The sequence below is a fragment of the Sphaerodactylus townsendi genome, linkage group LG10 (assembly GCF_021028975.2).
Source record: "Sphaerodactylus townsendi isolate TG3544 linkage group LG10, MPM_Stown_v2.3, whole genome shotgun sequence".
In the NCBI taxonomy this organism is placed as follows: Eukaryota; Metazoa; Chordata; class Lepidosauria; order Squamata; family Sphaerodactylidae; genus Sphaerodactylus; species Sphaerodactylus townsendi.
Window position 1 is genome coordinate 66831962 of NC_059434.1, and position 22631 is coordinate 66854592.

Genomic DNA, 22631 nt, shown 5'->3' on the forward strand with positions numbered 1-22631 from the left:
TGATCACAGGACCTAACAACAACATTGGATATACCACCTGGGAGCTGGTTCAGCATAGTGGTTAGTGTGTTGGACTAGGATCTAGTGAGATCCAGGTTCAAATCCCTCCTCGGCCATGATAGCACACTAGATGACCCTGGCCCAGTCAGCCGCTTCCAGCCTAATCTATCTCACAGCATTGTTGTGAAAATAAAATAGAGAAGACAGAACTATGTCAACCACCCTCATCCGTGTTGGGTAGGAAGGCATGACCAAAGTAAGTAAATCAGTAGAAACTGTCTCAGGTTTATCCATGTGCTCTTCCTCCAATGTAATATACGTCATATGTCAACAATGCAAAATCAAAAGAATAAACGGACATAGATGTGACATTAAAACCGCCAAAATTCAATAATCACCAGGAGAGCATCTCAGTCTTCCAAGTTATTCTGTTGTGAATGGAAAGGTCACTGTTCTTTCATAAATGAATTTCAAAGGGAGAATTCAATGCAAAATTGCTGAAATAGAATTCATTAATAAATTCAAGACTATTGATTCCACGCCCAAGACTATTGATTCCACTTCCAATCTTAACGAGGATTTGGGTTTCTCACTCAGTGTAGATGTTAATATCTTGCATTTTCCATCTCTTATGGCCATGAATTAGTTAATCTATACCTGTGTGAGTGCTTGGGTTATTTGTTGATCCTGTTCATCCTGTATTAGATCCCATGATAATTTACTTTGCCCAATAGCTGAGAGTGGCTCGTACCCACTTGCAGTAAACATTTTACTGTTTTACTTGGATCTTGATTTAAACTCAAACTTAAAACTTGATTTAACATCATTTTATGAGATGTCCCAAGTTCCTAAGGGCCGTATGCTCAAAGTGTACTCACAACCTCACAATGTTTGTATGCTGCCCTTTCTTCAAGGAGGTTAACATATTTAGCCCTCCCAGACCTGATAAATTTGGATTTATATCCCACCTTTCTCTCAAGATAACTTACAAGCTCCTTTCCCTTCCTCTCCCCACAACAGACAACATGTGAGGTAGGTGGGACTGAGAGAGTTCCCAAAAACTATGACTAGCCCAAGGTCACCCAGCAGGAATGAAGGAGTGCAGGAACAGATCTGGTTCACCAGATGAGCCTCTGCCACTCGGGTGGAGGAGAGGGGAATAAAAGCCCTGGCTCTCAGCAGGGGATTGGGACAAAGGGCAGGGGTTTACCTGCTGTGGGTTGGCAAATATATAGAGATTGTTAGAACAGTGAACTCAGTGTCCTTGGTGTTGAAGTGAAGGACTTCCACGCTTTTTCCTGCCTCAACCACAGAGGGGGATTTACCAGTAAGCCAGATGCTAGATAGGGACCTAGGGCAGTGATGGCGAACCTTTTTGAGACCAAGTGCCCAAATTGTAACCCAAAACCCACTTATTTATTGCAAAGTGCCAACACAGCAATTTAACCTGAACACTGAGGTTTTAGTTTAGAAAAAAACAGATGGCTCTGAGGCATGCGTTACTCCGGTGCATGCTTGGTGGTAGTCGGTTGCTTTGCTTTGAAGCAACCGTGCAACTCTTCCAACGGGTGAATCATGACCCTAGGAGGGTTTACTCAGAAGCAAGCCCTGTTGCCAGCAACCGAGCTTTCTCCCAGGTAAAGGATTGTGCTTTAGTTCTTCGCATGAAAATCAGTGGGGTTTAACAGCGCTTAACAGGGTTACCTACACTGTCTCCCCAAAACTTGGTCTTAGGTTTAATGCTAATAATCCAGCAGCCCAGGCCAGCCTAGATGTGTGTGTGTGGGGGGGCCTCTGTTTGCACGTGCACAGCACCCACAACTGCAAGGACAGGGCTGATTGCCTGGGTCTTTTCCACTAAAACCAGTATGCTGCTGCTAGTGCTTGTAACAGACAGAGGCTCAGATCCTAAAACATTGTTCTGTTAATCTCACTGAAACATCTGTCTTTCTACAGCTTTTTTCCCACATGGCTTTTGTCCTTGCAGGTCCCATAATCATCAGTATAGCATTTTGGGTGGTCAAAGGGGGCTCCCCTTTCCCTTTTTACCTGCAAAGAAGCAACTGGATCCAACCCAGGAAAAGATATAAAATTGTTCCAGATCACACTAATCCCTGATGGTTTAATATGTGTGACTGTTGGACCAGTTCTGCTTCCTTATACACTGCACTCATCTTGACCTGTAAGACAACCAGCTTCAAGCACTACAGAGCACAGCCTAAGAGCATTACAAGATACACTTGAGGTGATGTCTTTTTGCTCTTTTATAAAGTGACATGGGTTCACTGACTCCCTTTCTCTAAGAGAGGAGTCTTCCTCCATCAAAGAAGCCTCTCACCACTGAAGCAAGGCACCTTCCACCAGAAGAAGGCTCCTGCTGGAGAAATGGTCCTCAAAGCGTGAGAGAACCAACCCAAACAGTCCAGAAACACCTGCTGCCTCACAGCAGAATCTCTGCCTCCTGCCAATTAAACCATCTACAAGTGAACTAGAAAATCTAGCTGGAAGTTCTCCCAGAACACAGCCAGAATCAGACATGGCCCTTGCTATTAAACCCTCTCTAAAGCACTTTACTAGCATGTCTGGGAATTTCTCCATCAGCTGCCTCTTCCATTTGCCTTCTCCCGTTCTGCAGATGTCTGTACCCTGAGAATTGTAGTAAATGCAGCTGTCAGCTCCTTGTTAAATGAAGATGCATATAACACCTCTCTGTCCCTGCACATTATTTATTAACATTTTAAAGCCCACTAAGGAGCAAATTAAATGTTCCTCTTTTACTAACATTTACAGTTATAATGACCTAAGAACTCATGAATTACAGTAGACTGTAACCGCCACTCTCGAGACCTTATTAATTAATTAATTGCATTTGGTACTGTGCCTTTTTCTGGCTTAGAACTCAAGGCAATCAGCGTGCACAGATTTTTGGGATGTCCTCTTTCTAGAGATCAACCAGATCCAGGTCCATTTAGCTTCTGCTTGGTTGCTGAATCATGTGCCTTCAGACCATACCGTGGAGACCATGGGCTAATGCATCTCTTCAGTACTGACGTGCATCCAACCACGCAGTTCATCTGATGAAATAGCATTTCCATTTGTGGAAAAGAGGGTAGTGATTTTCACTGATCCCTCATACCCACAGTTTCCCCCTTGCAATGTGACCCCAGTTTAATCGCATGCATTGTATTGGGTTTAGATGAGAGTAATTCTCTTTAGGATTGCATTGTAAGCCGCTCACAAAGATATTCTGACTGGTTGGAACTACTTTTCAGTGAGCTGCAGCTGAAGGGGGCAGTGGGAAAATTACAGTGCTTAAATGATTGATCGGATACTTGTCACTGCCACTTTTTTTGAACCACAGTGACCATGTAGGTTCTAGGCAAGATACCAGCGACACTTTTGGTTCTATTATTTTGGTTCAAAACTCAGTTTATCTGGCAGGAGGGGAGTCAGTGATGAAGGGCGGGGGAACTGTGCCCAGGGCATGAACTGCCTGCACGCCCTGCCCCCGAAAAACCCTCAACAGCCCCCACCCCATCCCTGCCATGCCTCTGGCCCTGCCCCGACACGTGACTGCAATAGTGGTGCCTGGGGCAAGCCACCCCAGATGTCCCCATTGTAGCTACGCCCCTGAGAAGAGTGACCTATACTTCTAATAGATCCAGTTACTTTTCATGCATTTAGAACCTTGAAGTTCAACAACAGTTGCCCGCTGGAGGGCGTAAGGAATTTCCATTTGTTCCCAGTGACTAGCCATTCAGCTCTATCATAACCATTCCTCTTGCTTGAGAGAGTGCTGTAACCAACCATTGTTGGATGTAGAAAAAGCCATTGCAATCTGTATCCATTCCTTATTCAATAACATGGTTTGGCTGGAGCTGTATCCTAAAACTCTAACTGGGAGTGCCTATATCCCCTGGATTTTTTCCCCGTCAAGTCATAGCTGACTTAAGGCAACACCGTAGTTTTTCAAGGCAAGAGATGAGGATAGTCTTAGGAGGGGGGATACAGATGCAATGGGCAGAAAGCACTGCTCTGGGGATCAGGAAATGATAGAAAGCTTGGCTTTCTCCCTGTAGTTATTTGGGGACCATTAATCATGTTTGGTCTTCTTCGCGTCAAGCCTACATTCCCTTCAGGTTGCATTCTCAATTACAGGCATGTTTCCTCCTTTTCAAAACTCATTGCAATCTGCAGTCTGACTCTTGCCACAGTTTTTGAGATCAGATAAAGTACGACTTTACAGGGGAAAGTGAAGAGAAAGCAAGGGGACATCAACATGTGTTTGGCTTCCTTCGGGTTTTCCCGCTTCTCCTGGCTTCTTCTGGCTTTCCCCACCCACTCAAAAGCAGTTCCTCCCAATCAGGCAGAACAAGAAAGTGGAAGGCTTCTTTGTTTGGCTGTGGACACTTCTCAGAGCTTTCCCCCCACTCAACAGAAAAACACAGGGAAAACCCACTGTGAAGCACACAGTCACGGGGTAAGCCCTGCATGCATAATAGATCTGGGTCTTCATACTGCTTACAAATGACAAGGCTTGGTGTTCTATATTATTGCTTTCTCAGTACACAGAGAGCTCAAAGGCCTGATTATGTACACATAACATTAGGTAGACCACTGGGCTAGCTCCTAGGCTAAGCCCATAAGATTCAGGGATCTTCCAAATATATTAATGTAAAAGCGAGGCTTTATTTGGGAAGGGCACTCACTGGTACTTTTGGGGGGTATGTTTCCAAGACCTGATAGGAGAACTGGTGGAAATGATTGCAACCTTATATGCGAATGCTGGCACCTTTAAAAAAACAACAACCCCAAAAGCAATACCATTCCATGTTTGCATTTGTGACTGACTATTCATTTGTTGGGGCAACCAAGAAGGGGTCTGGTTTAAGAAGGAAAGAGTAAGAAAGTCACACTGTTACTGAAGAGTAATTTTAAGATTAGTCTGGCAGGCAGGAAATAGCAATAATGATTAATAATTCTAGCAGTTTGCAAGGAGAATAAGGTGATAAACAGCAGGTACCCCTTGCTTGTGAAAAGCCGATCATCCAGACCAACTTAATTTTTGCTCTTTGAATGGATAAAAAGCTTAGTGGATAAAGGAAGTGAAGCAGACATAATATATCTCAAGTTTATTAAGACCTTTAATACCGTTTCCTTTATGAAAAATTAGAAATAAGAACAGATGAAATGGAATTTTTATAAGATAGATATATAATTACCTAAGTTAGCAGATTAATCTGAAGCATCAATAACTTTGGAAGTGAAATAAAGTTGTCTGTCAGTTTTAAATTAGGAAAATACAAGCAAGACAGCCGCAAGTATTTTCAGGGTATATCTCATTTTCCTCTCCCACACCAGTTCCTCTTTCACTCACCTAAAACCCCCATAACCTCACCTCTTTTTCTGTTTTCCTTTCTTCTTCCCACCCAGCCACTATCTTACCTTTATGTGCCCCCCCCCCCCCGCCCCCAGCCTCTCTTCTGGAAAACTCTACTTAATTCTGACTGAACCAGGCCCAGTTGCTTGATAGAAAAGCTTCAAGGCACAGGTGTCAAACTCGGGGCCCTCCAGATGTTAAGGACTACAGTTCCCATCATCCCCTGCCATCATGATACTGGCAGGGGATGATGGGAACTGTAGTCCATAACATCTGGAGGGCCACGAGTTTGACACCTATGCTTTAAGGACTTGTGAGGTGTGCATCATTTTCTGCAGCATCCTCTCACATCGTTATTGCCTCTTTCCCTAATGGCAGCCCCATATCCTCACTTTTCTCTGTTTTCTTCTCTTCTTTCCACCCACTGTTCAATCTATTTATTATCTGCCCATCATCTTTGGCTATATTTATATTGGCTATATTTATTATTTGTTCACTTCCTGTTCCACCTTTCAGTGGGGATCCAAAAGGCAGCTTGCCTCATTCTCCTCTCCTGCATTTTATCCTCATGGCAATCTTGTGAGGTAGGTGAGATGGTTTAAAGCTACCCAATGAGCTTCCACAGCCCAGTGGGGATTCAAGCCTGGATCTCCAAGATCCTAGTTTCATACTCTTACCAATACTCCGCACTGGCTTTCATGGGGTGGAAACTGTTGAACAGTAAATAGCAAGCAGTTGGGTGTGAGTATGTGCTTGTGTGTTCAGATATAACCAAGCCCAATATATACTCGCCAAAATACCTTATCAATATCTTTTAGATATATTCAGGACACTGGATGATTTGTGAGATTTTCCAGGGAGTCAGTAAATGGGGCCTAAAAAATCCCAGCAATAGTAGGGATTAGCCAGGAGTATCAGTACCTAGCGTTGAAGTCTCTCATGACCAACCTGCCTGCCTATCTACCTGTCTTTCCAAACTTGGGTATTGGCTTGCCAAGTTGATTTTTCTTAGATTATGCACTTTAAAATTGTTTTTGTTGACTTTGCAAATTTGCATTCTTTGCTAGAGTGACTTTGTATCTGGTTAGCTTTTTTTTTTTGAGGTGGATTCTTGAGTTTGATGACTGAAGATCCTGGGTTTTAATTTATGTATATTCTTGGATTGTACATTGTCTGGTTTCTCTGATTTTACATTTGTTAAGCTTGTAATATACTCCTATCAGGGTTGGCTTGGGTGATTCATGGGTTTTACGTTGGTATGGATTCTCAGGTTTTACATTTTAAAAAACTTTTCCCCTATTGGGGCACCTTTTTCAGGGATTCATAGAACAAATCCTCTTGGTCCAATTCTAGCAATGGCCACTGAAGGTATCAATTTCTTAAAGCTACAAATACTGCTTCTATTTTGGCAGGGGGTTAATCCCCCAATTTTTAAAACAAGTTCAAATTTTTCTATACTTTGGGGTGTTTTTCAGGTTAGTAAAAGTATCTGTCCTGTCTGTTTATGGCTCCAGTCTCTGGATTTATGTATTCCCAGATCTGGCCACATTGAGAATTAGATGTATTATGTGATCAAACATCCACCACTTTTGAACAGGAAATTCACTTTTGTTTAAAATAGGCAGACATACCTAATTCTAAGGATAGAATTATGTACTGTCAAATGTTTTGCATTAAGATTTCTTACATATAGTGTGGCCATGTTCCTGAAATCTTAGCAATTGGCTTGAGTCCAGCATGAATTCCAGGATTACTTTATAAAAGAACATAAGGCTTACTCTGTCGGTTACAAAGAAATGCTTTTGCAATTACCATCAACCAGAAGAGCCACATAACTATTGTAAGCCCTGACAGCCAACCTAGCAAACACATACCTACAATAATATAAGACACACATGGTAAGTATTTAACTATGACCAAGTTGTGTAATTCTCAGAGTACTCAGTATTACATCACTGTTGAGTCTTTCCCTTACGTACCTGGAGTAAAGGAAAGGACTTCTTCTCTGCCTTCCCACCCTTTCTTCAGCATGAGACACAGCACATTGTATGAGGAAGTGAGATCGCCAAAGCATGCAGAAGCTACCGAGAAAGGGGAATAAAGCCACAACCTCACTGTGGCTAGCGTGCACTTTTCCAGAGTGGCTGTCATGGTGGAGGGGATAGTGATTTTATTCTCACTTCTTTCTAGCGAACTGGCTCTCTTCCTGGCTGCTGCTTAAATGCTGGTATAGAAACACAAAAGCTGCAGAGAAAGGTGTGGAGATATTGTAGAGGATTACTAGGTTTGCCCTGGATCTTCCAGCTAATTTTTTGTAAATAAATTGTTTCTAGCGTCTCAGCTTGTTGGTTCCGTTCCCCCAACACAAAATGCCCACCTGGCTCCACTTCAAGAGTGGAAGTGAATGTGTCAGGTTGCTTCAGCTCTAATTGTGCATTTGCAAATAATTGTGTGTCTCCAGAACTTTTCTCTCTCTTCAAAAGGGAACAGACACTATTAAACTCCCTAGATTACCTGCCCAGTCAATTCTGTAAGCTTTGCAGACTGACAGATGTTCTCCTTTCTCTTGTGTGAGCCTCCAGTATACAATTTTGTGCCATTGGTAGGTCAAAAATAGCATCATTAATTATAGACTTCATCTTATGTTATGATATGGATAGTTATCAAAGAGGGAACGACCAAGTGGGTATTACTGAATGTGGCATTTATAGGATGTCCTGATTTTTTTACAATTGAACTGTACCTCATTTTGTTTGGGGACCGATGAAATTAAAAGTATTATTGGATGTGTCTTAGCATTTTTATTTGCTTAGCCAGTTTTTCATCTGAAAAAACAAATGTACTTTTGTAGAATGAGCAGTGTATTTGACTCATGTTCAAATGCTCAGTTTCACAGCAGAAGTGACACAAATGACACTAAGAGTGCAATCCATGGCGGGGGAGGGGGCTGGAAGAACCGTGAATGTGGCTCATGGGTACACTGACACAAATGCCCCTTATACAGGTACAAGGAGCAAATGTGCCAAAAGTGGAGTGCTGTGCAGACCTGCCCACTTGAACAAGGAAGCGGCCGTTGTGCCAGTATTCTTCCACTGCAGTGTCCTGTGGCATGAGTGGGGGCATTCCTGGGGGCAGAGGTGACTTTAGTTAGCACAGGGCTTTGAGCCAGGAATGCCTCCTACACCTACCAGCAACAAGCCATCAAAAGGGTAGTCATGGGCCATTCACAAACGGTGAGTTTTCAACCTTTGTCAATGTTTGCTTCTTCCCCAAGGTTCTCCTATCCTCTTTAGAAATGGCATGTCTGTGCCACATTGGAACCATCCTTGGCTGATGTGAAACTCTCCCCCCGCCCCACACACACACACCGTGGATTGCACTGCCCATGTCACAATATGCAAGCATCTGTTTACTGTAGATTGGGTAGATATACTTCTTTTTTCCTTCCTTACCAAGGAAGCAATAAAAAACACTTTGCATAAAACAAATTCCAAATTATAACTAATCGCAGGAGAGATGACAAATGTGTGCCATGCTGCACTGTGAAAATACTAATCAAAGCAGTCTATCAATTGTTAAAATTAATTATTTAGATATGCAAAACTCCTATTAAATATTTGTAGATAATTGCATAATTAGATCCAGATTAATAGAATCAAAAATAGCAATTGCAGTTTTAAATCATATCAAAGAGTTGTGCTTTGGGGGGGAGGGGAGATTTATAATCCATGCTCACACCCAATTTTGCCATATGCACTTGGAATCCTGGGAGAGGAATCCCTCACTGGCTGGAAAACTATATGAATAAATACTTGATTCCCCAGGCTTTGAGCAACCAGAGCTATAAGCATGTGGCTCCTTAAAAAAAAGGTGGGCTCCCATTTAATATCCTTGGCTACTTTTGGCAGGGGTTGGGCAGCACATAAAGCAATTATGCACAACACGGACAGGTTGTGTTGGTAGAGGGCTTCTAATATGGCAGCTCCATGCTGAACACAAAGTCTAGCTTTGCCTCTGGATTATCTATAATACCAGGAACATGCTGTATTGTTAAATGGAGACACTTCAGTTATATACTGTTAAATACACTGGAAGTTTTACTTTATTTCATTACATAGTTCAATATTGCTGCAAGGGGTAGATTGACTTTGCAACACCAACAAAAATTCAGTAGCCCAGCCTCTCATTTTAAGATGCTCCAAAGAAGCCTATAATATTCTCCATCATTTCATAGTCTGCTAAGGAAATATGGCAATTTTATGGAGACTCCCAGGGAAAAAAATTGATTTCATGTAGATTCCAGTAAAAAGGTAAATTTCATTGGACTTCTAGAAATGGCTGAATTTCCTGGAATCCATGAAATTTATCATTAAATCTATGACGATCATGGAAAATGTAGTTTTCTCTTCTTTATATACAACTTATTCCTCGCAAATATTCATTCCTCATTCCTCATATTATGCAACTCAGCAGTCTCTCGCATTGTATTTTGCTGTGGTTATTTTTAGCATATTCTTGATTCGTTAAAGGTTCAGAGTTTTCTGACTTTTAGCTAATATAAATGCATGACTGTATATTTGTTGGCCTGAACAGCATGGAGAATTTCAAATCCATTTCCAGGGATTCCATTTTTCATTACAAAAATGGCAGGCTTTGCTGCATAGAAATGGAAGTAGTAAGTAAGTAGGTAAGCAAATAGCTGAACCAGGCACACAATTTCTGCATCATATGAAGGGCATGGCAAAAGTTTCAGATTCAGCCTGCAAACTCTAAGCTATATTTACTGAAGATGAATGGACCAGAAAATGGCCAGGTCCTTACAAAATCCTATTTGAACTGTCAAATAGGGTAATACTTTATTCCTTTATTCCTAGGAAAATTGCCCAGGAATATCACTTTTATAGCTTCTATGTTCCCAGATTACCCCTTCCTCCTAGCTACTTATGCATGAAAAAATTTTTAAGGAAGAGAAGTACTCAAAAGGAAGGGAGGAGAGTTAAATATGAGATTAGGAGCTAAGGTGAATTCAGGGCCCTTCCAAACTAAGGAGGAAACTATAATAAATGAGAAGAAGGAGTAAGTAAGTAAATGAATTGGTTGAGTCCATGGCTGATTCACACATGTTTATTGATGGATCCTTTGTCCTGTAAAGCCTCAACTCTTAAAGGGCATAGCCAGATGGGACAATACCATTCTCGGTGCTTGCAGGTACCCACAGGTGTTGTTTGTGGATACACTTTTATGTTGCCCTTCTTCTTTGCCTGTGTTTCCTTTTAGTTTTGTGTTCTTCCTATTAGTGTGATGATGCTGCCCTTGTATATTTCCACAAGACTGCAATGCAGTTTCAACTGCAAGATCAGTTTGCAATAGTTGATCTATGCTTTTCGTCTTCTATGCTTTGCATTTTGCAAGGGGCCATTGTAGGGAGGCACTATGTGCTAGCATTTTTATGTTTCAGCTTCTATGTGAGGTGGGAACAAATGGGTATTGTCCATTGGGGGTCATCAGATAACGAACAATGGTAAATGTGGTTGGAAAATCGAAGGGTTACCTTGGATTTTGCTGACTCCTGAGTTACGCATGAAATTTCTGTTTGGGCTGTTAACACACTGGCACTAAATCAAAATACAAAACACCCTATTGGACAGCAAGACAGCACAAGCATGGGCATCTTCTAGTTGGGTTTCTACTAAGGCAATCTTTGGTACAACTTTAATGACAAAAATTTGAACTGCAAATGTCTTTAGCACTAGAAGAAGAAGGACAATCCAAGCAATGTGCTGAATAAGTAAAGGCATAAGTTCATGCCTTCTGTAGCATTTCACATTTTAAATGCTCAAGGAATAGTTCATTCGTTTGTAAGAAGCTGGGGGAAGGTTAATTAGAGAAATGGGTTTATGGAAGAGAAGGAAAGAAGGATCAGGAAAAATACAAAGCACTTATACCGCTAGTTATATTTTTGCTTTATTTGTTTATTTTACTGATTACTTAGATTTATAGCCCACCTTTCCATTGGTGTGTTCAAGGCGGCTAATAAAATTATCGCTGGTATAAACAATGAAACTGTTCAATACCAAATAGCATTGCATTGTATCACACGGAAATCCCCTATCTTCTTCAAACTCCATCCCCAAAACTCTGGGAGTTTCCCAACCAGGGTCTGCCAACCCAACCCAACCCAACCCCCCATATCCCACTGGTGACCAGGGGAGATTGCTTGCTACTTGATGTTGTTGTCGTTGCCATCTTTAGTCTAATGTTACTTTGCTAGACCAACTTTGTCAATTTCACTAGGCTTACTCCTCCAGTGATAGATCTTCACTATTCAATTAAAAAAAGAAGTGATCTCCTTCATTTCCCCTGCAAGGGGAGAGAAAAAGTCACACTTTAACAGGCTTCAGAAACAATGGAGATTCTCAGATCTGACAGCGTAGTGAGTTCCAGATGGAGGGAGCATGTGCGTAACCAAGAATCAAAACCAAAGGGAATGTTCACTCAAAATGAAGACGACCACACATGCATAAATGGTCATAGAGTCTACCCTCCAAAGCAGCCATTTTTCCCAGGGGAACTTGTAGGAAGTGAAGGACTTTGCGCTATCTCTTAAGCTCAGAGCTCCAAATGGCTAGAGAGTCAGAGGGATAGAGGAGTCAAGGCACCGGCCATCCCTGCTCTGCTGCTCTCAAACTATCCCTTTGATGCATAGATTACTGTTCTTAGGGAAACTTCCTTCCTCCTTTTTCTCACACCTCCACTGGCATGCACACCCACCTCTCCATCTTGCAACCATGAGGGCATAAGGCAGGTCCTGTGCTTTCCTCCATCCTAGTTAGTTAGGCTAGATTAGGAAACATTATTTACTCTACCCTTTCAGAAATGCAGTTCCTTTAATGTCAAGTATATTCGTTTGAATAGAGAAAAGACTCTGAGTAATTTTGTTCCTGGCACATGCAGAGATTAGATGGGCATTGCTGCATACTAGTCTTTGTGCACTCTGCTAATTTACCACATCCAGAATCTAACTGGAGGGGCCCAGATTCTGAATCTAACAGAACTGATCTCTGGAGGTCAGCTGTAATAGTGGGAGATCTCCAGGTACTACCTGGAAGTTGGCAATCCTAGACATCCCTCACACCTGTCTCCTGTTTCCTGCCACCATTCTGAGAAGTGGGAGGAGAGGAGGGAATAAAAAATTCACTGGCATTGTGTGTTTGATGGCGGTAGTACTATGAATCACTGGAAACTCTTTGGGTTTACTCCTGGGTTGCTTCTGGGTTTCTCCTGGAAGTGATGTTATCATGTTCACAATTCCACTCCTACTGTGTCCCTGCCCCCTGCTATCCTGTTGGATGGCAACCTTAACCCAGCAACCTTACTTGCTAAACAAATTCGGGACAATGCCAGCCCCTCCCCCAATTTTGCTACACAAAGGCGCCTGAGAGTCAGAAATGGGTGATCAGCCCTCGGCAACTGATATTTGACTCTTAAAAACACCAGGAAGGTCCTATCACAAACAGTGTCTCAGCTGCTAAACTGATCACATATCCCAATATTATCTAGATAGCATTTAAAGTGCACGCACAAATTATGAAACTATGCCTCTCTTTCCAAGGTGTTCTTTTCCTTCCTTGGCCCTTTGTAGGAAAATGCCAAAGAAGCTACATCTAAAAGCCATTCATCTCTCGCTGACTCTCATTGCTGCAAAGTTGCTGTGAAGCGACCACAAAGCACACAGCTGGCAAACGGAGGAAGAGACAACAATGCAGGCCACTCTTTTCTATACCTTCTTTGAATGCATGGGGGGGAAAACAGCCCAGTCAACCTCATCTAGCAAGGTTTCCTTTTTTTTCCTGTTCAAGAATTTTTACTATGTTCTGCAATCGCTTAATGCTGTGCGGTTGGTCGTACAGGGACACCTGCTGTGCTGGCTCTTTAAAAACAATGCAGTAAGAGCTCGACTTCGACACACAGAGAAAAGAATTTGGCTTTGCAGGGTTCTTTTCACATGCTGAAATTGCTGAAAACACAGCAACCATTATAAGCTCAGCAGTAGCTCCCACACAGCACTGAATCTTTTGCTGCGAGATAGGGACAGTTACCAGACCCAGAAAGTTCTCTCCCCAAAGTTGGACGTTTCCCCCTCTCCCGCCTTGTCTTAGAGGTACACACGGCCTTTATTTGACTAAAATGCTTGCCAAGTTAGACTGGCGTTGTTGCCTCTCTATGTTGCCAGGGCAACCATGGAGTAGCCTAAAAGCTGGTTTCAGTATGGTCCCCACACACACACACACAATTTTCTGAACAGAGTTTGAACCAGTGTTGTAAGGTCCTCCCTGGCCACTGGTAAGAGATGTGGGGGGATAGGGTTGGCAGATGCAGGTTGGAAAACACCTGGATATTTGGGGATGGCACCTGGGACAGGCAGGCACTTCAGTGGGCTGTAATGCCGTAGGGTCCATCCTCCAGAGCAACCATTTTCAATATAATTCTTGTTGCACATGATTAAGAAAGAATCTGCTGAGATTTCAGATTCAACTTCATTTATTGCTTTAATGTATTGCGTATTCCATTATCCACAGACTCTGCAAAACAGGCTTTTCCTGGCTCCCCCGTCCTGCTGCAGCCCACTAAGCCAAATATTGTTGCTGGAGGTCAGCAAACAGAGGGGGCAAAGGGTGTGTGAGTCCCTAAGCTGACATCGCTGGCTCTTCTTTCACAAATGAGAAAGGTTGTTCTGATGGAAAAAACAGTCTCGTGTTACGTGGACTTAGGGATGCAGAAGGATTTTGCATGTTTGTGAGTTCAAAGTGAACGTTGATTAGTTCAAGTGGGTTCTTTTCAGAAGTGTGAGGCTCTTCTGTGGGGTCCTGGCTTTATGTACCCTAGGCTGATTCCGCATGGGCCAAAAACAGCGGTGTGAAAATGGTGTGAAAACAGTATAAACCCTTTTATACCATTTTAAACCCTTTTACACCATTTTCACACTGTTTTCACACTGCTGTTTTTGGCCCATGCGGAATCAGCCCTACATTTCGGAATAAAGTAGCATTGCTCAGGAATTCTGGGATTTAGGGGTCCAATTACTCCCACTCAAGAATCACATCATAACGTGGCTCAGGAATTAAAAGCACTATGGTTACTGCTGAGAAAAGGAACATTTTGAGCCTATAGGCAGAGAAGAAGATTTGCGATGGTGCAGTTTCTAGAAAACCATGTGTGAATCATGTGGAAGCAAGAGATAAGTTAAGCAATCTGTGGCTAAACTGGCCAGAGTTCAGAAGTTCGTTCTTGGGGGCCTCTGCATGAATTTCTGGAAAATTGGGGAACAGATGAATCAAAGTCTGCTGCTGGAAGTACAGATAGGGAAGAGATAGAACCGGAGCAGTTACGATGGGAACTGCTAGATCTTGCTTTAAGCTACTTCCTTCCAAACAAGCGTGCTTTGGTCAGTTGTGGGCAGCAGGACATCCCCTGTGATACAGTAAGATCAAAGCTGGGCATGTCCGTGAGTGATTGCTTCCTCTTGGCTGGCCCTGAGAAAACCCACTTTGCTTTCCGCAGCTGAAGTCAACAGCTGGCTACCTTGTTGTTTTGAGCTGGTTCCACTAATGAATGTGGGTGAGGTAATACAACACGTTGGTGTGCTAATAAGCTCTTGTGTTTAATAAAGCAATTTGTAAATCTAACTAGCAGCATGTGTCATTGCTCAGAATCCTGAAAGGAACGTGGAAACTATGAACTACTTAGAGGGACTTATGGTATTCAGTATAACAGCGCTGGTGGACCATCATCTGTGGTGCTTCCTCCACAGTGATCCATCAGAGGCTGTGTCCGGCAAGATTTGGGTCACTGTAGCAAGATGTATTTTATTTACTTGAACCTCCTATTGATTGATTTTCGGTTTTGTTTCAAAAACTGGTTCCCCTCCTTCCCTTAGCCTTTTTGACGTTTGTTACAGATCTCAATTACGGGGACATGAGCCATTTTCTCCAGGGAAACTGATCTTGGTCATCTGGAGATCAATTGTAATAGTGGGAGTTCTCCAGGTGGCAATTACGCAGACTGCTGCAACCACTTGCGATATTGGTTCATATTTTATTTTAATATTTTATTACTAGTCATTTAACTGTTTTAGTGCTGTCTGCATGTATTATGTTTATTGCTATCTTTATGCTACTTTGAATGCTCTTTGGGTGTTTATTGTTTGGTGAGGAAGTTTTAACCATTGTAACTGGTTTTATTGACTTGGATCCTGGGACTCACAAGCACTTTGAGACTCACTAAAATCAGATTGCATGATATGCCAGCTTTACCTCACCCCTGGATAGGGTTGTCAACTTCCAGGTGCCACCTGGAGAACTCCCACTATTACAATTGATCTCCAGATGACCAAGATCAGTTTCCCTGGAGAAAATGGCTCATGTTCCCGGAAAAAATGGCTGATGTGAAGGGTGGACTTTATCACATTATACTCTGATGATGGCCTTTCCCAAAGGGTCCACCTCACACTAGGCTCCACCTTGCACATCTCCAGATCTCCTTGCACATCTCCAATCCAGAGTTGGCAACCCTACCCCAGGAGTTTCCTGTGACCCTCTTCTGTCAAAAAGCTGATACTGGGAGCTGGAAGAGTTGTACGGATAAACAGCCACTTTGTGTAGTGGGCTGAAGCGAGGGAGGAATTAGGTCAAATCACATTCTTCCACTAGTGGAGAAAGAAGAAGAAGAAGAAGTAGTAGTAGTAGTAGTAGTAGTAGTAGTAGTTTAGATTTATATCTTCCCTTTCTCTCCTATAAGGAGACTCAAAAGGGCTTACAATCTCCTTTCCTTCCCACCCACCTCCCACAACAAACACCCTGTGAGGTGGGTGGGGCTGAGAGAGCTCCAAAGAATTGTGATTAACCCAAGGTCATTCAGCTGGCATGTGTTGGCGTGCACAAGCTAATCTGGTTCACCAGATAAGCCTCCACAGCTCAAGTGGCAGAGCGGGGAATCAAACCCGATTCTTCAGATTAGAGTGCACCTGCTCTTAGTCACTACACTGCACTGGCTCTCAGAGTGGCAGAAGCCGCTTCTCATTTACATGCAAGGCAGAAGGAATGATTTTGTCCATTGTGGCACATCAATGCCACATGGCATTTTGTTTGTAAAGCTTTCCTGAACCTCCAGCACAAGCTTTTCAGTCAGAAAAGGATACTGGGAGCAAGGGATATGAGAAAGGTCTGCTAGTGTATCTGTGGGGTAGACAGGGTCATAAATAAATTAAGTGTCTAGCATGGAGGTCTGTTATTCAGATTATAAAAGCAAATGAAAGCTGTGGGGCTAGCATAAGTAATTTGACACTAACCAATCCTTGGACCTTGGACCTCTCAAAACAGACTTCCCTCTGTGATACACCTTTGAAGATGCCAGCCACAGATGCAGGTGAAACATTAGGAACAAGATCCACCAGACCATGGCCACATAGCCTGGAAAACCCACCACAACCAATCCTCGGACCCGTCACTATTTCACATGTGAAAAGAGAGATGTGCATGTACACCTGAATATTATTATTATTATTTTCACTGGATCTTTGGAGAAAGATCTGGTTTGGGGGCTGTAGGTTCAACCTGGGTCATAGTCCAACCACAAGGCGTGGGTAAAGGTGGCAATGCCATTATGCAATACTAAGGAGCTGGTTAAAATGGTCCACCTACAGAAAGCTAGCTATTTATTTACTCGAAATGTTTATTAGCTTCCTTTCTCCCTTGTGGAACTCCAGGCAGCTTACAGTTTAAATAAAACATTATCCAAGCACAATAAAAACAACAATTATAAAACCCATAAAAAGTTATTTAAAAGAGCCAATTAAGACTGCCAATCATAAAAGATAAATCAATCAAATGCAGTCCTAAATTTGCCTAATCATGTCTTTGTCTAATTCTGCACTCCTAGTCCGATTGCATTGTTTGCTGTCTTATAATGTCTGTTGTATTATTTTATACTTTGTAATTTCCTTTCAGGGTCAGCAAGAAAAGGTGAACTATAATAAATTATTAGGGATCACCTAAATTATTAGTGATCACCAAGGAATCAAACGTCATACAGTGGAAGCTGTTGGAATATATGAATTCTGCTCAGTATGACTGTTGACTATTTGAGGGTTAAGTACCCTCTGCTGACCCCACCTTTTTCTACTCCTGACTGCAGCCTCAATGGTTTATTTTCATTCAAATACGGAGTCCTGGGAAACTTGCAGAGAACTCCACAGAATGTGTAGTTTGGCTCTCCCGAGTTTCTGTGCTTCCAGCAGATGCCAGGAATCTACTGACGGTGAGTAAAGAGCGCAAACATAAACTAGCACAATACCAAATTAAGGTGTCGCTTGCATTTCACACTGCCCCTGCCTTGGGCTAATTAGCAGAAATTAAGACTTGCACTTGTCAGCCTTTGTGGAATCACACTGAAATCATTTTGGAAGTGGTTTCGCAGTGTTGATAATATGAAAATATTTATATTTCGAACGCTGCACTCACCTTAAAGCCATTCAAATATTTTCTTGCAGAGAAGCTGGCTCAGACCCACTGATCACTTTCACAGTTGTGCTCAACTCAGATTTATGTAAGTTAAATAGACTGAAGACATATGGTTGGCTGGTTTTACACAATTATATCCGAGGCTCATTCCGCACATGCAGAACAATGCACTTTCAAACTGCTTTCAGTGCTCTTTGAAGCTGTGCAGAATAGCAAAATCCACTTGCAAACAGTTGTGAAAGTGGTTTGAAAATGCATTATTTTGCGTGTGCGGAAGGGGCCCTACCCTCATACCATAACATGGAGATGGTATGGACTCTTATGGGTTCCCTGTCCCAGAAGGCAGTTTTCTCATTACAGTGAACCTGCTGCATCATTTCTTACCTATAGCTCCTCTGCGTTCATTCCCCTTATGATGGTGACAATGTGAATCTGGTCATTCAATGGCATTCCACCTTTTAAGGCACTTTTGGCACAAAGTGGTGAGCTGCAGTACTGCAGCACAAGTTCTGCTCATGACCTGAGTTTGAGCCCAACAGAAGGTAGCCAACCAAAGTTGGACTCAGGTAGCCAACCAAAGTTGGACTCAGCATTCCATCCTTCTGAAGCCAGAAAATCAGTACTCAAGCATTGACAACTGGGGAAGACAATGGCAAACCACCCTGTAAGCACTGTCTGCTTAAGAAACAATGTGATGTGACGTCACCCCATGGATCAGTAATGTCCGAGTGCTTGCACAAGGGATTAACTTTATCTTTGCCTTTATTGGCAGACCAGTCAACTGTGGGTATTCCAAGACACCTTTTGAACACAAAGTAGGGTAAGCTGAAGAAGAAGAAGAGGAAGAGGAAGAGGAGGAGTTTGGATTTATATCCCCCCTTTCTCTCCTGCAGGAGACTCAAAGGGGTTTACAATCTCCCCGCCCTTCCCCCCTCACAACAAACATCCTGTGAGGTAGGTGAGGCTGAGAGAGCTCCGAGAAGCTGTGACTAGCCCAAGGCCGCCCAGCTGGCGTGTGTGGGAGTGCACAGGCTAATCTGAACTCCCCAGATAAGCCTCCACAGCTCAGGCGAAGGAGTAGTAGTAGTACTAGTAGTAGTTTGGATTTATACCCCTCTTTCTCTCCTGTAAGGAGACTCAAAGGGGCTTACAATCTCCTTTCCCTCCTCCCTCCCCCAAGCACCCTGTGAGGTGGGTGGGGCTGAGAGAGCGCCGTAAAGCTGTGACTAGCCCAAGCTCACCCAGCTGGCATGTGTTGGAATGTACAGGCTAATCTGAATTCCCCAGATAAGCCTCCACAACTCAGGCGGCAGAGTGGGGAATCAAACCCGGTTCCTCCAGATTAGAGAACACCTGCTCTTAACCACTACGCCACTGCTAGACCACAATGGTGATTGTTTGATAGGGACTGGGAGAGTGAGATCTTGGGTATGTTCCTATGAAGGAGAAGAGTAGGTTTGTATACCCTGCTTTTCTCAACCTTAAGGAGTCTCAAAGTGGCTTACAATCAACATTCCCTACTTCTACCTGTAACAGACACCTTGTGAAGTAGGCGGGGCTGAGAGAGTTCTGCAAGAACTGTGACTGGCCCAAAGTCACCCAGCAGACTTTATGTGGAGGACTGGGGAATCAAACCTAGTTCGGCAGATCAGAACCCACCACTCTTAACCAATACAACACACTGCCGAAAGTAATTGATTTCCATGGGCTTAGAATAGAATAAGAGAGTCAGCATGGTGTAATGGTTAAAACTTTTCTGTTTGATTTTTGAAACTTTTATTTATGAAACTTCTCAAACCAGTGTTCTATGTCTCCTCAAAATAAACCATCAACATTCCAGAGACTGCTGTAATTAAAATATCATCAAAATAGTTGTTGTTATGGATACTTTTAATTACATTGTGAAGTGCCATAGGTTATTGAGAAAGATTAGAAGCCTAGGGTAAATTTCTTTTTGATGTTCTGCTTCTCCCACCCACTCCCACTAATCTGGGTATATATGAGCACACATATATGTACACACAGAGAGATTTTGTTCCAAGTAACTTTTAAGTTGTAGTACACACCTTTTCCTTGCTTCTTAATAATTAACTGAGCCATATTTTAACATGTTCTTGCCCATAATAAATCATGCTTATATCTCCAAGGAATTAAAGCAATACAAGGCTGAGTCTATTGGGAGTTCTGAGAGAACTTAATCCTCAGTTTGAGCTTTTTTCACAAAGGAAAAGGTCCTGTGGTCCTGTCTAATAACCATTTTGAGTGGATGACAAAAAGCAGTATATAAATATGTGACATAAATAGGTAGGCCTGCCTTTCGTATAGAATTGTTGGCGTGAGGGAGGGTTAAGAGGCTTCGATGGTATCTAATCCTCTGGAGGAACCGGGTTTGATTCCCAGCTCTGCCACCTGAGCTGTGGAGGCTTATCTGGGGAATTCAGATTAGCCTGTCACTCCCACACATGCCAGCTGGGTGACCCTGGGCTAGTCACAGCTTCTCGGAGCTCTCTCAGCCCCACCTACCTCACAGGGTGTTTGTTGTGAGGGGGGAAGGACAAGGAGATTGTAAGCCCCTTTGAAAGGGGAGATATAAATCCAAACTCCTCCTCCTCCTCCTCCTCCTCCTCCTGCTCTTCTTCTTCTTCTTCTTCTTCTTCTTCTTCTTCTTCTTCTTCTTCTTCTTCTTCTTCTTCTTCTTCTTCTTCTTCTTCTTCTTCTTCTTCTTCTTCTTCTTCTTCATACAGTTATGCCCACCCATGGCAGAAATGATGTGTGCATCACCCTGTTTGGTCCCTTATAATAAATACAGAACAAAGGCTCTCACACACCTATATATTTGGTCTGTAAATCAGTTTTAGTTAAAGTTAACACAGTTCTACAGTGACAAAGTATACTGGCACTTGCACTCAGAAGTGATACAACCATTCTGGCATCTCAGGATTTTATCACCCCATCACTCATTCTTTTAAAGGAGGACCCCATGGCTCAGCGGCACAGCATCTGATTTGCATACAGAACGTTCCACACTCAGGCCTATTATGCACTTGTAGTCTGCCCCAAGGTGTGCCTACATTCCCTTCTGGGCAGCTTCTTGGTTGCGCACACATGTTCCCGCTCCAGAACTCACTGCGAAACAGATCAGAGAAACTCTGCAGCTTCCAAAACCTTTTTAACCTATTATGCATGCTGAGCTTACCCAGTGGCTCTTTTCTTTGTAGTGGGTTTTTTTCCACAGTTTTCAGTGCTGAGCATGGATTCTCCCACTGCACAGCTTCTCCAGCTGGGCCACCTGCCATTTCCCTTACCCGCCAGCTGCCTTGCTGGTTGCTGCTTTTTTTCTCTTTTCAAAAGAGGACTCTCTTCAGGCCTCTCTGCTGGCTGAATGTGGGAGGAATTGCTGTTAGGTGGGTGCGGATGGGAAGGGGAAGGTGGGACGGATAAGCAAAGCCACAGAGGGCTGAGCGCACACAACAGATTATCAATTGTTCAGTGAAAAATGTGGAAAATTTGAACTTAAAGATATTTTGGAAGCCATGGGGCTTCTCTGATCTACCTAACAATGAGTCCTGGAGGGGAAAAAAAATATGTGCACAACCAAGAATTTGCCCGAAGAGAATGTACACTCACACCAGGGAAGACCACAAGGGCATAATAGTCCTTCAAGTGCCTTTCATGACCTTAGTCACCAGCATGTACACTCCAAAGAATCAGATAGCCAGTGATGTGGACCTTGCTAGTAGTCAATATAGAAAAGGCTGAATGGGAAAGACCAATTATTGATTGATTGATTGATTGATTGATTGATTGATTGATTGATTGATTGATTGATTGATTGATTGATTGATTGATTGATTGTTGGATTTATAGGCCGCCTCACCCCTGGAGGGCTCAAGGCGGCTCACAATATAGCTGTTCTCTAAGACAGCAATCAATACAAATAAAACTTAAACCCATTACAACTTGAACATAAGAACATAAGAACATAAGTACTAGCCTGCTGGATCAGACCAGAGTCCATCTAGTCCAGCATTCTGCTACTCGCAGTGGCCCACCAGGTGCCTTTGGGAGCTCACAAGCAGGATGTGAAAGCAACGGCCTTCTGCTGCTGCTGCTACTCCTGAGCACCTGGTCTGCTAAGGCATTTGCAATCTGAGATCAAGGAGGATCAAGATTGGTAGCCATAGATTGACTTCTCCTCCATAAATCTGTCCAAGCCCTTTTAAAAGCTATCCAGGTTAGTGGCCATCACCCCCTCCTGTGGCAGCATATTCCAAACACAATCACGCAACAAGAAGTGTTTCCTTTTATTAGTCCTAATTCTTCCCCCCAGCATTTTCAATGTATGCCCCCTGGTTCTAGTATTGTGAGAAAGAGAGAAAAATTTCTCTCTGTCAACATTTTCTACCCCATGCATAATTTTATAGACTTCAATCATATCCCCCCTCAGACGTCTCCTCTCCAAACTAAAGAGTCCCAAACGCTGCAGCCTCTCCTCATAAGGAAGGTGCTCCAATCCTTCAATCATCCTCGTTGCCCTTCTCTGCACTTTTTCTATCTCTTCGATATCCTTTTTGAGATGTGGTGACCAGAACTGAACACAGTACTCCAAGTGCGGTCGCACCACTGCTTTATGTAAGGGCATGACAATCCTTGCAGTTTTATTATCAACTCCTGAGCAGCAGTTACTCCTTGAGCAGCAGTTACTAAAATAAATACAATTAAGACAACAGAAG